Source organism: Gekko japonicus, unplaced genomic scaffold (genome assembly GCF_001447785.1).
Source record: "Gekko japonicus isolate JY-2015 unplaced genomic scaffold, Gekko_japonicus_V1.1 scaffold3271, whole genome shotgun sequence".
In the NCBI taxonomy this organism is placed as follows: domain Eukaryota; kingdom Metazoa; phylum Chordata; class Lepidosauria; order Squamata; family Gekkonidae; genus Gekko; species Gekko japonicus.
In genome coordinates this window covers 97991-113559 of record NW_015169882.1, presented here as the reverse complement: position 1 = coordinate 113559, position 15569 = coordinate 97991, and the positions used below count along the sequence as shown (strand labels likewise).

The 15569-nt window shown below is 45.3% G+C and overlaps 1 pseudogene; it reads right to left on the bottom strand.

The window, feature by feature from the left end:
* Nucleotides 1-4219: 4219 nt before the first annotated feature.
* LOC107115703 lies at nt 4220-15017 on the bottom strand (annotated as a pseudogene).
* Nucleotides 15018-15569: the final 552 nt, after the last annotated feature.

The following is a 15569-nucleotide window of genomic DNA, read 5'->3' as shown; positions in this document are numbered from 1 at the left end:
TTCAGGTACAAGCTCTCCCTCCTCTGCGAGGACAGATCTGCACATCCCCCCCCAATAGCTAGGAATCCAAAACAGTCCAGTGGAGCCTGAGCGGTGGGTGTTGCCTTCTGACACACTTCCGGTGATGTCAGGGGGTGTGGCATATGCAAATAAGTTATGCTAATGAGTTATGCTACTGAGCTCCTGGACCTCTTTTTCTATGAAATGACCCCTGAAAGGAAGCAAACAAAAAATAAATACAGCACAAGATGGGGAGGCGATAAATGGTAGGTTTGTGAAAGGCTAAGGAGGAGAGAAAGAGGCAGGGAAAGGGGAGCGGATATGGGGGCTGACCAGGGGTGGATTTTTAGAGTGTTGGGGGGAGGAGTGAGGTGCCTCTCCTTGAGGGCTCCCTACCCTGCAGGTTGGCTTGGCCCAGTGGCCAGCCTCACAGAACATGGCCCATAGTTTTCCTAAATGAAGGTGGCTGTCACATAGGAAGAAGCATGAAATGAGTAGCTGCTATGGAGTCTTTCAGGAAAAAGAAATATGAAATTGTGAGGGGAGGGAGAAATGAGATGCTTCCCACAAGTCCTTGCAAGTCCTGAGATCTCTGCACCTATCAAACACATCTTTTCGTAGATGCTTCCGCCACAAAGACTGAATCCTTACAACTACCTTGCAAGGTGAGTTAGCCTGAAAATGTGACTGGCTGAAAGGCAGCGCAAGAGCATCCAGGCCTACTGTGGATCTGAACACAGGTCCAACAAGCCACGACCCATCACCCCGGCTCTTCAGCTAATAATCCAGTTTAACAATGTAACAGGAAAACAACCAAATATATAACAATAACAAACTTTGAAAATGTTGTAATACATCGTCTCATTGGTCTTACAAATTCTACAATGTTTAATCAATTCCTTCTAACGCGTCTATCGTGCATTATCAAGCTAATATTATAAATTTTCTCTCCCTTACAATTCTCTAACAAAGTTTATACTAAATACAGTAAATAAAACAGGACTTGAGTTCTATAGCTGTGTTTTCTGTTTAAAAGTAAATCAGGTCTCCATAATGTGGGTTTTGGGGTATTATTTCTCTTTCTACTAAATATTCCCCTACAGGGAACCAGAAGGCTTGAAAAGTCCTTTGATAATTTGATATATTACTTTTTGTAGATTGACGCATAATTTTTCCAAAAAAAAAATCTCCCAAAGCTTATTTTGCCACAATTGAATGGTTGGGCTTGATGTTTCTCTCCATTTTTTTGCTATAATAATTCTTGCTGTTGCTAAGAGATAAGAATGTAATTTTATTTGTGCTCCCTACAGTGTTCATCCCATTGGAAAGGAGAGCTATTTCCGGTAGAGCTGGTAATCCCCCCCCCAGTAATTATGTATATTTGTCCTAAGATTTGTGACCAAAATGCTTTAATGAGCAACATACTTCCACAGGCTCCACCTACCCGTGACCAAGGCTTTTAAAGAATAAGCAAGAGTTTCCAAAGAAATGCCAAGATTTGTGTGTTTTTGTCATTCTGTAACTCTGGCACAGCTGTTCTTGAAAGAGAGCGGTTTCTGTCAAGAGCTCTCTCGGCCCCACCTACCTCCCAGGGTGTCTGTTGGTGGGAGGGGAAGGGAAAGGAGTTTGTAAGCCGCTCTGAGACACCTTTGGGTAGTGAAGGGCGGGGTATAAATCCAATCTCTTCTTCTTCTTCTTCTAATGCCACCATCAATGTAATTAGTCAACTATTTGTCTGCAATTTTTCCAGCATTTTGGGGTGAATTTGGGATTAATATGGTGGATCCTTGTTGGTGGTCAGTACCATCTAATAACAACCTTAAATGAATTAAAACTTATTGCAAAGATCTTAGATGTCATACTAGGGGATTTCCAGACGTCAGGCCAGTCTGTATCTTTTAATCTTTCCTGACATTCTGTACTGGCTCTTCAACTTAACTGACCCACATCATGGACGAGAGGAAATTGGGTTAGGTTCATTCATCAATTGTCTGAAAGAGGACTTCTTATTTAGAACTTTATATACAATTGAAAAAAAGACATGCTACACTAACCTTCGACACATCTAATGAAGCCCAACTCAGTAAGAAAACCCCCACAAAGCACATTATTATAACTATGTATTGTATGACAGAGTTACATACAGGAATCATAATATAAACTACATAATCATGTTGATACAATGAGTATGCAGACCAACTGGGCAATCCCCTTAAATACAAATCCCTAATTTTTCAATCCACTCAAATCACAGCTGGGGAGAGTTCAAAGAACCCACAAAGCACAGAAAACACAAAGTCTAATTTATCTGATACAAATAATAATATATTTAATGAGCTATGACTCTTCCTTAGCTGAGTATTATTTTGTCTGATTCATAAAGAAACACTTAATCTAGGGATGCCAAGTGCCTCAATGGGAAAAGTCTTCCTTTAACAGAGGCTTCATGGGATGTCATTTATCTCTTCAGATACCCGTTTCCACACACATTAAGCCTCTGGGGAGGATATTTTCCCCCCTTCGGGCCTGTATCCAACTCTAATGCAGATACCTCTCCAAAATAAAGTAAGGGGACAGAAAGAGAATGTTCTCAGTTTGTGCCAGAATGGCCCAATCTCAATGGAGGAATTCAAGGGAGGCTCTGAAGAGGAAGACATGGGGGGGGGGGGAACACCTTGGCCCAGGGTTCAGTCCAGGTCATTTCCAGCACATGCACAGGTGGTGGCAGTGGTGGTGTTTAGAGCAGGAGGAGGGAATCCTACTTCTCCCTCCTAATTCTCTGTACGAGAATCTGGAGGTGGGGAGGGAAGGACAACTTAGATTAGGGAATTCGTGCCCCACAAGGTTCCCCTGCCAACTCCATGTCCACAATACTGGTGGGTTGTGGGGGAGGGGGGGGTCTGACCCCTTAGAACATACTGAGTTGTCGGGTTAGGGGACACAACCTTTCCCTTTCAACCCAAATTAATCCTACTGCCAGAATTCCTTGGGTTTCAAAGTGGTGAGGTCCCCAAAAAGCTCACAGCAGAACCCAAATGGCAAATTATGATAGCTTTAGGTGTTTTTTTTAATCATATGTTTATTTGATATATTTTATACTGTGTATCTGTTACTGCTATGTTCTCTGTTATGCTTATTGTAACTTTAAGCTCCAAGAACAAATTAAAAAAAAACCCTCACAGCAGTCTGGACTGTGGAGGGGTTAGGTTTGAGAAATGCCTTGCTAGAACTGTTTGTTGGATAAACATGTTTGTGAATTAAGGATACTGACTGGTCACACTATGGTTATAACCAGGGCTCTAGTCGGGGGGGAGCTCTCAGGTACGGAGCTCCGGAAGAGAACCTCTAGGGGGCGGGGCGGTCACGTGGTGAAGCCCCGCCCCCTTCTTTACCCCGCCCTCTGCTTCGATCCTCATTCCGTTTGGGAATGAGGATGAAGCAGGAGGGTAAGTAGCCGGGCCTTCTGACACACTTCCGGTGATGTCAGGGGGTGTGGCCTTCTGTCACTTCCGGTGATGTCAGGGGGCGTGGCATATGCAAATAAGTTATGCTAATGAGTTATGCTAATGAGCTCCGGCAGCTCTTTTTCTACAACAAGACCCCTGGTTATAACAATAGGAGAGAGGCTGTAGATGTCGGTTACCCTCTCGACTTGTCTATTCCTTCATACACTTTGGGAAAAGAAGTATTGTTGCCAGTTTTAAAGATGCCAGAGTTAGAATGGCAGATAACCTGAAGTAGCAAATTTCACAGAGGAGGGGAAAAACTAAACAGACCTTTCTTTGTGTAACTACGTTCTCAGCCTTTCTGAACCTCCAGCACCAGGGCATTTGAAGAATCTCATCAAAACCAGGTATAGGAAAGTTTCGGCTTTGTATGGATTCTCTGAGGAACCTGAAGATTGGATAAAGCTCTTTCCACACTCTGAGTGTTTATAACATTTCTTCCTAGTTAGCATAAGATTATTGTGTGGATTTAAGCTTCTGACAGCAGTTTATATCTTTTCAATTCTTTGCATGGTCTGTGGTTGTCTTTTAGGTATGAAATAGGAGAAAAGCTTTTTTCACAACTAAGAAGTTAAATTGTTTCTCCTTGAGTGGATTCCTCCATGCAGTACACTCTGACTGAATCTCTTTCTGTGCTTTGTGTGGTTTCTTTGATGAAGCTGGACACTGCCACTAAATCTCTCTCCACACTCTGAGCATTCAAAAGGTTTCCCCTCTGTGTGGGTTCTTAGGTGAAGTTGAAGATTATCACTCCGACTGAATCTCTTTCCACACTCTGAGCATTCAAAAGGTTTCTCCACTTTGTGGGTTCTCTGATGCCGTTGAAGATGCGAACTCCAACTGTATGTCTTTCCACACTCTGAGCATTCAAAAGGTTTCTCCCCTGTGTGGGTTCCGAGATGTTTTTCAAGACAGCCACTCTGATTGAATCTCTTTCCACACTCAGAGCATTCAAAAGGTTTCTCTCCTGTGTGTGTTCTTTGGTGGAGTTGAAGACTATCACTCCGACTGAATCTCTTTCCACACTCTGAGCATTCAAAAGGTTTCTCCCCTGTGTGAGTTCTCTGATGCATTTGAAGATGGCCACTTTGACGGAATCTCTTTCCACACTCTAAACATTCAAAAGGTTTCTCCCCTGTGTGGGTTCTCTCATGCTGTAGAAGATTTCCACTCTGACTGAATCTCTTTCCACACTCAGAGCATTCAAAAGGTCTCTGCCATATCTGGGTTCTTCGATGTAGTTTAAAACTGCCACTCTGACTGAATCCCTTTCCACACTCTGAGAATTCAAAAGGTTTCTCTGCTGTGTGGGTTCTCTGATGCTGTAGAAGAGTGCCACTCTGACTGAATCTCTTTCCACACTCTGAGCATTCAAAAGGTTTCTCCCCTGTGTGGGTTCTCTGATGCTGTTGAAGATTTCCAGTTTGACTGAATCTCTTTCCACACTCTGAGCACTCAAAAGGTTTCTCCCCTGTATGCGTTCTCTGATGCATTAGAAGATTGCCACTGTGACTGAATCTCTTTCCGCACTCTGAGCACTGAAAAGGTTTCTCCCCTGTGTGGGTTGTCTGATGCTGTTGAAGATTGCCACTGTGACTGAATCTCTTTCCACACTCTGAGCATTCAAAAGGTTTCTCCCCTGTGTGGGTTGTCTGATGCTGTTGAAGATTACTACTCTGACTGAATCTCTTTCCACACTCTGAGCATTCAAAAGGTTTCTCCCCTGTGTGGGTTCTTTGATGCTGTAGAAGATAGCCACTCTGACTGAATCTCTTTCCACACTCTGAGCAAGTAAAAGGTTTCTCCCCTGTGTGGGTTCTCTGATGCTGTTGAAGATAGCCACTCTGACTGAATCTCTTTCCACACTCTGAGCATTCAAAAGGTTTCTCCCCTGTGTGGGTTCTCTGATGCTGTAGAACATGGCCACACTTGCCAAATCTCTTTCCACACTCTGAGCATTCAAAAGGTTTCTTCCCTGTGTGGGTTCTTTGATACCGTTGAAGATAGTGACTCTGACTGAATCTCTTTTCACACTCTGAGTATTCAAAAGGTTTTTCACTCATACGGGTTCTTAGGTGAGGTTGAAGATTGCCATTCTGACTTAATTTTTTTCTGCATGGTGAACGTTTGAAAGATTTTTTCCCTGCGTGGATTGTCAGATGCTTTAGAAGATTCTCACTCACAGTACATCTCGTTCCACACTCTGAGTATTCAAAAGGTTTCTCCCCTGTGTGGGTTCTCTGATGCCATAGAAGATTCCCCCTCACACTGAATCTCTTTCCACACTCTGAGCATTCAAAAGGTTTCTTGACTGTGTGTATTCTTTGGTGTACGAAGAGCTGTGATCTGTTTCTGAAGTACTTTTCATACTGAATGGATTTACTTGTCTTCTTTATCCTGTGCTTTGGAATATGTACATTATGCTGTCTTCCATCTCTCTTCTCAATCGTATCACCACATTTCTTTCTCATCGGTCCGCCTCGATTGGTGACATTTTCTTTCAAGTCTTCATTTTTAACTTTATCTGGCATTTGCTGATTAAGTTCCTCATCCTCTTTATTCCTCTGATAATCCTCTGCTGGGAAACATAGCGCAATCCTGTTAGCACCTGGGAGGGCTGGTAAGGTTCGAAGGCATCTATGTGACTGCAGTAGAAAAGGACTGACGGCCCTTTGGTCTTGTCCAGCTTAGCTGATCTTAACCACCCCTCCACCTTTCCCCATAATATTTAAGGATTCCTCACCCCCTCAAGTGACACAGCTGAGCTCTTGCCCACAAGGACCTTCTGAGATTCCAGATTTCAGGCCCTCCCTCCTTCCCCAGCTGGCTGTATGGTTGTATGAGAATAGTTACAAGAATGGGCACAGTACTAAGACCAATGAAAAAAGAAAAAAGAACTGTGACAATTTAGCGCTTAATAATATATTCATATATCATAATATACAATAACAGAAAATAAGTAATATATATATAGTGAATGGGGACGGTGGTCTCAGGAATGGTGTGCCATTTCGACAATGATCTTCTTCTGAACAAGGATGTGTACATAAACAGTCTTTCAACAATTCATTTATCTTGGTGACGTGTTGCAAATATACTGTTGATTCACTTCATCATAAAGCTATGCTTACAGCTATGTTCTTCAATTCAGCAATTATTGCCCATTGAAGAACATAGCTGTAAGCATAGCTTTATGATGAAGTGAATCAACAGTATATTTGCAACACGTCACCAAGATAAATGAATTGTTGAAAGACTGTTTATGTACACATCCTTCTTTAGAAGATCATTGTCGAAACGGCACACCATTCCGGAAACCATCGTCTACATTCACTATATATATTACTTATTTTCTGTTATTGTATATTATGACTTATGAATATAGTATTAAGTGCTAAATTGTCACAGTTCTTTTTTCTTTTTTCATTGTATGGTTGTATGAAACATTGCTCAGAAGTGAATCAGAAATCCCCCATAGGACTTTCTTGCCTTTTCCCATGACATAACCGTGAAGGATACTCACTCTCAGCCAGCTCATTTGGGAAGGAAATATGTTCTTGTGATCCTCTTGAGAAAATCTTCAGCCTTTCTTTAGATGCAAGGCCGTTGTCTATCTCCACCGTAGTCTCTCTTATACTCCTGCCTTCATTCACAGAGAGACAGAGAGAGAAAGTGATCATTTTTATATGGGAGAGGAAAGAAATTCATGAATAAAAGTTCTTCTGGAAGGATGAAACCATGGTCAAGATCAAAGCTCACAATCCCAAACAGTATAAGGGGAATAGATCTATGTGGAAAAGAATCCTAATTCCCCCAAGGTATTACGTGATTATTACGTGGCCTACTCTGAGTTGCAGGTGTTTGTGACTTGAGTCTTCCTGCAGCTAACATCCTTATCTTTATCAAGACTGATGTTTTATTTTTAAACTAGCAGTAAAGCCCGTTGTGAAAGCAATACAACGAAATCTAGAAAGAGGCTCTGGGGGTGTGCTCTGGCTTTGGGCAAACAGTGTCAATTTGCTGTGGTGACCTCAGCAGGGTATAATGACAGAGTCCACTGTTTTCTCCAGAGGAACTGATCTCTGCTACCTGAAGAGCAGTTGTAATTGTGAGTGATCTGTAGCCCTCACCTGGAGATTGGCAACAATTGTTACCCAGGACAAAATGGCTGGTTTGGAGGGTGTAGTCTATGGCATTCTACCTGTCTGAGGTCCCACCCCTCTGCAAACCCCACCCTCTCCAGGCTCCACCCCTCAAATCCCCAGGAATTTGTCAGCATGTAGTTGGCAACCCCATCTCCTTCCCAGCTAGCCACCAACCTACCATTATCTGCCCCTTTGACTTCAGCTGACTTCTGCCCTCCCTTCTGCAGAGCAGTTGTAATACTGAGTGCTCTCCAGCCCTCACCTGGAGATTGGCAACAATGGTTCCCTATGTGGGACTGACTGGTTTGGAGGGTGGAGTCTATGGCAGTGTACCTGTCTGAGGTCCCACCCCTCCTCAAACCTCACCCTCTTCAGGCTCCATCCCTCAAATCTCCAGGAATTTCCCATCTGGAGTTGGCAACCCTATCAGGACTGGCCCCAATGTGTTTTCTCCCAAAGGCCAAAGTAGGTGACAGGACCAAGCTTAGTTGCCTACCAACAGGCACTGAGGGGAATGTAGGGTTGCCAGCTCTAAGGAGGGAAATACCTGGAGGTTTGGGGGGTGGATTCTGTAGAGGGCCGGGCGACGGAGGCATCGGCCTTCTGTCGCCCGCCTTGCCCCCCCAATCTCGGCCCGGGCACCCGCGGCTCCCACCAGCGGCCGCCCGACTCCAGACTCCCCCGCGGCCACTCCAGCCAGGCGACGGAGGCATCGGCTCAATTCCTAAAGATTTTCCGAAACACTACTCTGTCGAGAGTTTGAATTAGCACCAAAGCTTTAAGAGCTCTCCAGCTGTCTAGGGAAAGGGCAGTCTTTCCCTGCAGTGGGAACCGAAGCAGCTGACATCATTCTCCTCTCCCCTGTATGATCCGCACAACTACCCTATGAGGTATGTTAAGTGATGTGTTGTTAGTGAGGACATATGTTACCTCAGAATACAGTAGTTCCCATATGCAACTGAAAATTCCAACTGCCTTGCGGGGGGGGGAGTTTGAGGTGTGGAATGGAGTGAAGTCCAATCAGCTTCCATATGCAAAAGACCTTGAAACGCTGGGCGGGACTGCACAAAGCAGCCAGTCAACCCAGCCAGTGTCTTCTGAGTGGCAGTTCTTCCGGCCAAACACTAAAGGCGGGCATTTTAGAACGTTGGTCCCCACTACTCTTTTATTATAAGGGAAAGATCCTTAACAAACTTTTATAATATTTTAAAAAGGGTCTGCTTTACTTCGGTGCTCTCTTCACATGAACCCACTGAACTGGGTGCTGCTCAGGTATAAAGAGTAGTGACCCAGGAAGACCCAGTCTTTGGTTTTTGACAGGATCGTTTGCAGATCACAGGTAGAGTGGATGTCTGTAATCCCATTCAGGGGGAAGGGTGTCTCGTAAAGGTTGGAAACAGAGAAATGAGGATCTGATCCCTTCCAGAGTCTTTCTGAGGGCCTCTCATCTTGACTTTTGCCTCATGCCAGGACACCTTCTCTGGCTTGGGTGATGGCCACAACACTGGTCTCTGCTGCCCCTGGGCAAGAACACACCCAGTAACACAGGAACCTGCCTCATACTGAATCCGACCCTTGGTCCATTGAAGTTAGTGTTGCCTACTCAGTCCGGCAGGGGCTCTCCAGGGTCTCAGGCAGAAGTCTTTCACATCACCTCCTACCTGATCCTTTTTACTGGAAATGCCGGGGATTGAACCTGGGACCTTCTACATGCCAAGCAGATGCTCTGCCAGGGAGCCACAGGGCCCCTCCCCCACAAGTAGCGGGACAGGCCTCAAAGCTGTGAATAGCTCGTCAATATTTTGATTCATGTCTCCTCACAATGGCAGTAATTTGCACCTTTGGCACCAAGGAAAGATCCTTACCTAGAAAGGCCACATTCTCGTAGTTCTCCAGCATGACTTCCCTGTACAGAGCTCTTTGTCCCGGATCCAGCAGGGCCCATTCTGCCTCTGTGAAATCGATGGAGACCTCCTCAAATGAAAAGGGACCCTGAAAGGAAAAGCAGATTCCCTCCTCAGAGATCATGCCAGGCAGAGATTGCACCCTGGAAGGAAGTAGTCTGGTAAGGTATGAGATGTCTGGTTTGGACAGGGTAAAAGGAACGGTGTTCAGACGATCTCTCGCCCAGACACCTTTTAGAAACTGCAGGAGCAAAAGCTCCCCTGAGAAAGGAAGAGAGACCCAGGCTGTCCCCCCTGCTCAACTCATTGTGGCAGAAAAATCAACAAGCCTGGGGCATTTCTGAACAACAGCCTGAATTAACTAAGGCCTCTCTGTTTGGTTCCTCTACCATAAGACTTTGCAGGCATAGCTACTGTCATCTCTCAAGCCTCTCTCTAGCCTGACCAGGCACTCTGCTCCAAAAAGAATAGTTTTCATTTCTCTAGGTCGACCATTTCACCCTCATATTGTGTCAAAGACTCCTAATGAAAAAGTTTGCAGCTTCTGACCAGCAACATACTTGCTGAAGCTGTGTCTGTCCTTCCAATACGGTCACAATAAAGTTTATACATAACATCCTTGACTGTCTAACTACGGTATGAATTCAAGGTGAATATTGTTCTTTTTATTTTGATATTCTTCTGCTAAAACTGTGTTACTCCATGTAGGCTGAACTTTGGATACTGAGGGTATAAATTTGCTCTGGGCTGGTCTTCAATCAGCTCTCTGAGAGCTCCTGTTGACTAGACCAGGGCGCTCCATATTTCATACTAGTGCACTATGTTTGTGTTGAAGTGCTCTACGCTGAATATGGAAATATTATGTTTTTATCCTAAAAGATATGTAAGTGCTAAAGTGATTTCTGTCCTTAGGAAGCTCACTCCCTTGCCAAGAAAAGAACTAAAGGGGAACGGGAGGGTCCCAGGGAAATACTCCAGGGGTCCGAGAATCCCGCAACACTCACCTCTCCTACCTGGACTGGAGGTACAGCAGCCCTTTCCACACTTCTGAAAACATGACGGCTCAACAGCATCTCTTCACTGCCTGTTCCTGAGACAAAGGAGGAAGGAAGGGTGTTGGCTTGCTTGTTCCCTGATTCACACAACCCCTTCCTTGTATACACTGAACACATTTTTAAACATCTTTTACTGAATTCTGGGCTAGGCAGAAGAGAAGCACATGGTACACATGAGACTCAGGGATTATAAATGTGACCAACGTATTTCAGACTTCTGTGGGACTTGTGTTCTGCCAACATTTGTCTACCTCCCCACCCAACCCCCAGCAACTTGATTTCTTTTTATGGAAGGAAGGTGAGATATGGACTTCTTAAATAATGGGAGAAATTGACCTCCAGGAATTTGTCTATTATCCTTTTGGAGTCATCAGAGTTAGTGGACATCGAGTGCCGCAAATTACCTCTTTGTTGTGTGTAGAACTATTTATTTTTCTCCCGATCTGAACTTCTTGCCTGTCACATTCACGGGGTGCACAACTGCATGCAGGCACAAAGGGTCCTTACCCAAGGAGAGGGGATCTTGGGCACGCTCCACGGCCTGCGCCCCCTGCCCTTGCTCCAAGGAAGCTCCTTCCGCCTCAGGGATTGTGGCTTCCATCTTCAGGGATGGTCCCCACATCTGAAACAGCAGTGAGGGAGAGGGGAAAGAGATGGAATGGAAAAGAGACCAAGGAATGGATCCTGCCCCACTCCCAGACTCCGCACCCTTCCATCAGCAGACCTGCAGAGTTATCTGGAGGAATCAGAAATTCTCCATTAGAAGAGGCTGCTAAAGGAGGCCATGAAATCTCCCACTTGGATGATCAAAACTTGGGCAATTATCTGGCAGGGAGCCTTTAGGATAAGGCCCAATATCATTGCTTGAATTGGACACACCTGGAGGAAACCCCCTCACCTCTTCTAACTGCTTCTTCTCCTCTGCCTGACTCAGGAGGAGATCTTCGGCTAGGGCCACCACTTGGGAACTGGTCTCCAGCCCACATCTGTTTCGGCCCCTTAGGGTCTTCCTCAGTGGTCAAGATTACTATTGTAAAACACGCATCCAGAAATAAATACATGAAAATGGATATGTGTCTCTTCCATCAAAGGAAGACACAGGGGAATTTCAGACAGGCGATAGATTCCGGAAGGGAACCGGTTCTCAAACGGGGTCTGGTCTGTCGTTTCAGACAGAACCCGTTTGAGAACCGGTTCCCTTCCGTTATCTATTTGCCATTTCATACACAAACGCTTCAGTCTCGTTTAGGAACCGGGACTGAAGCGTTTTACCTGTCATCCACTTCCAAGTGGTCTCCAGTGCCCTCTCCCGGTTCCGATACGCTTTCCCCCCGCCTTTTTTCGCCCGTGCGGGCGATCTCCGGCTGGTTTTTTTTTTTAAAATGTTCGATTTATAGCGTTATAACGCTATAACAGTATAACGGAATAGCATTATATCAATCCCATTGAAATGCATGGAGTGTTTTGTTATACTGCTATAGCGCTATAAATCGAACGTTTAAAAAAAATCGATCACCCGCGCAGGAGGAAAACAGCGGGAAAACAAAGCGGTGCAAGTCTGAAATGCCAAACCGCTTCTGAACCGGCTCATTTCCGGTAGGGGCAAGCCCTGTGTGAAATGGCAGCCCTGTACCGGTTCATTTCAAAACGGATGATTGCCGGCTTGAAACCGGGTGAAACTGGGTAATGTGAAATTCCACACACACACATACAGACACACTGGATATTTGTTACCAGAACCATTTGGGGAGCATGTGCAGTTATCATGAGAGATTATCCACTGCCTACAGTGTAAACGTCTAACAATTGCACATTACATGAGAAAGCAACACCTGGCTCTAAAGAAAATCGTTTATTCGTATATTTATTTCTGGATGTATGTGTTTTACAATAGTAATACTGACCACTGAGGAAGCCCTAAGGGGCCAAAACGCGTATGGTCTACTGGTCATAAGATAGCCCCGTCAATTGTATATGTAAAACTATCAGCTCTGTGTGTAAAAAAGTTTTGAGAGTCTGATATTTGGATCATTTCTTTTAACGCATTTTATCTTTTACTATTGTGTACGGAGTGAGCTCCCGTCTCTGGTCCCAGCTCCTGCCAACCTAGCAGTTCGAAAGCAAGAAATTGCAAGTAGATAAATACGTACCACTTCGGTGGGAAGGTAACAGCGTTCCGTGTGCCTTGGTGTTTAGTCATGGCAGTCACATGACCACGGAGAAGTCTTTGGACAGCGCTGGCTTGCTTGGAAACGGAGATGAGCACCGCAACCTTAGAGTCGCATTCAACTGGCTTTCAAGCAAGGGAAACCTTTACCTTTACTTTACACCATAACAAATATTTGTATTTTTACAGTAACTTATTTTGTTAGCTTGACCCTCATGTATTAGAGCATATCTTGGGTTCAGTCCCCCCCCCCTTTTAAATCTGTCTCCGGCCCACATCCTCTGACCCACGCACTGGGTCAGGCCAGAAGCCCCTGTGCTCCCCCCACCATGGGATGGAGGGAGGGGTTCATACAGAGGTTTTTATATCGCACTCTTCTCTGCCTTAAAGCATCTCAATCCGGCTTACAATTCCCTTCCTTTACCCTCTGTCACGTAACAGGCCTCTTGGTGTGTAAGTGTTTGCATTGAGAAGGCAGCAGTAAGTTGTAGCAGAACCACATGCATGAGAAAGGGTAACTATTGACACCAAACACCTGTTACCTGTAATCAGTTGCAACATTCCATGGAGCTGTGAACTGTCAACTTTAACTGTGACTAGCCAAGATCTTGACAGTTCATGATCTAGAGTCACCACGTGCTGGGTAGCAATTACCTCTAATTGTCTGACACCTGAGTGACTATTTAAGGGGAATAGCACAGATCAAACAAACAGCCAGGGAGGCTAGAGGAAGGCCGGAGGCTGTGTCAGATATTGGTGCAGCAGCTCAAGTAACGCTGGGAGAAGGCCGGGAATTGTGCGGGAGAAGCTGTTCCTGGCAAGAACCCAAGCCTATTAATGCTGCAGTGAGCTTTGAGCGCAAGGTTACGTCTGTATGTACTTAGTAAGATAAGGTTTCTTTGTTTTGTTTGTGCTCTGTATATTTGTTCTTTCCCTTACTTGAACCTTTTGGTTATATTTGTCTTTTTAATAAATACTTTTATAATGGACGGAGTCTCTAGCCCATGAGTCACGCCTTTGAAGGTATTCGGCTACCAAGAACAAAAAGCTACCAAATTGTTTTACACTCCTTTATTACTGTGCTGGTTGAACTGACCCCAAGAGAGTGATATATAGCCCCTGTCTCTAAGACAGCCCGAGGCAAAGGTGCGGGCAGAGAGGCCCTATTGTGAGGTGGGGGGGGGGGGGGGGGAGTTGTGACATGGTGGCAGTGTGACACCCTCCGCAGAACAGGCACAGTGTGAGGTAGGTGGAGCTGAGAGAATTTCAGGGGAACTTGGACTGGACTGAGGTCACCTGGCAGCTTCACTTGGATGAGGAGTGGGGAATCAAACCCGTCAGTCTTCAGCATGACGCCATGTGTACTGGGGGGGGGTGCAGAGTTCATGAGGTAAGCAGGAGCTGATTTCCTGCCACGGAGCATTTCTCCCCTGCTCTGATCAGGCGGATCGCACTTGGCCTCGTTCCTCCACCCCTCCCAGCTTCCGGCTGTAAGACACTGTTCTTTGCTTAAGGGGCAACTTTACTGAGGACACTGTAGCGAAACAATCTCTGGAAGGCATTTTCTGGACCAGAAATTATGATCCGTGAAACATCATTTGGCATCTGATTGCATCTTCGGAGGCCTCGTTTAGACTTTTATTCTATGCCTACTGGTTTCACTTTGCAACACTTCTTTTCTGGTCCATCTTGTATCTACCTTGCATTACTGTATGATTGTACTGTATTATGATATAAGCCAATATGCTCCTCGTTGTATTTGATCTCTGAAGAAGGCCTCTACAGGCTGAAACGTGTCAGGTCAAGTCCATTTCTGGTCCATCTCGTATCTACCTTGCATTACTGTATGATTGTACTGTATTATGATATAAGCCAATATGCTCCTCGTTGTATTTGATCTCTGAAGAAGGCCTCTACAGGCCGAAACACGTCAGGTCAAGTCCATTGGCCCTTGTGTGCTACATTCTGGTATTTTTACATGAGGTATGTTTTTTTTAATTCTTCGTTAATAAATGCATGTATCTTTTTATACTGTACACATTAAGTTTTTATTGTGGGCCCTCTATGACTTAGCTTTTTAGGTTTTGGAAGAGATCAGGGCCCAGGGATCTGGACTCTCAGAAACCGGCACACCCGGAACTGGCCCGTCCCATCGACAAAGAACGAATGGGCAGCAGTCTGGACATCTGAAACCACAATATGCAAGGAGGGGGGAACGACATTTTCACCTTCCCGGACATTCCGTCGCTGCTGACTTGGGAGGAGTGGCGGTTCTCTTGCAAAGGAATTCCAAAGGGAGGTGAGCCCATCTCCCTCCCGGGTCTCCAGCAGTGTTTCCTCTAAGCCGAGTGAGTGTGAGCTAGCTCACAGTTCTTTAGGCTCTGGCTCACACATTTTTGCCTTAGCTCAGGGAGGATGGTTCCAGAGCAAACTGATGTATGCAGTCCAAATCGCTCCCTCACAACTTTAATGCCAGTCGCTCACAAAGTTGCATTTTTGCTCGCAAGACGCCACTGCTTAGAAGAAGAAGAAGAAGAGGAGATTGGATTTATACCCCGCCCTTCACTTGGGAGTCTCAGAGCGGCTTACAAACTCCTTTCCCTTCCCCTCCCCACAACAGACACCCTGTGAGGTGGGTGGGGCTGAGAGAGCTCAGACACAAACTGCTCTTTTTCAAGGACAGCTGTGCCAGAGCTTGTGACTGACCCAAGGTCACACCAGCAGGTGCAAGTGGAGGAGTGGGGAATCAAACCCGGTTCTCCCAGATTAGAGTCCGCACACTTAACCACTAC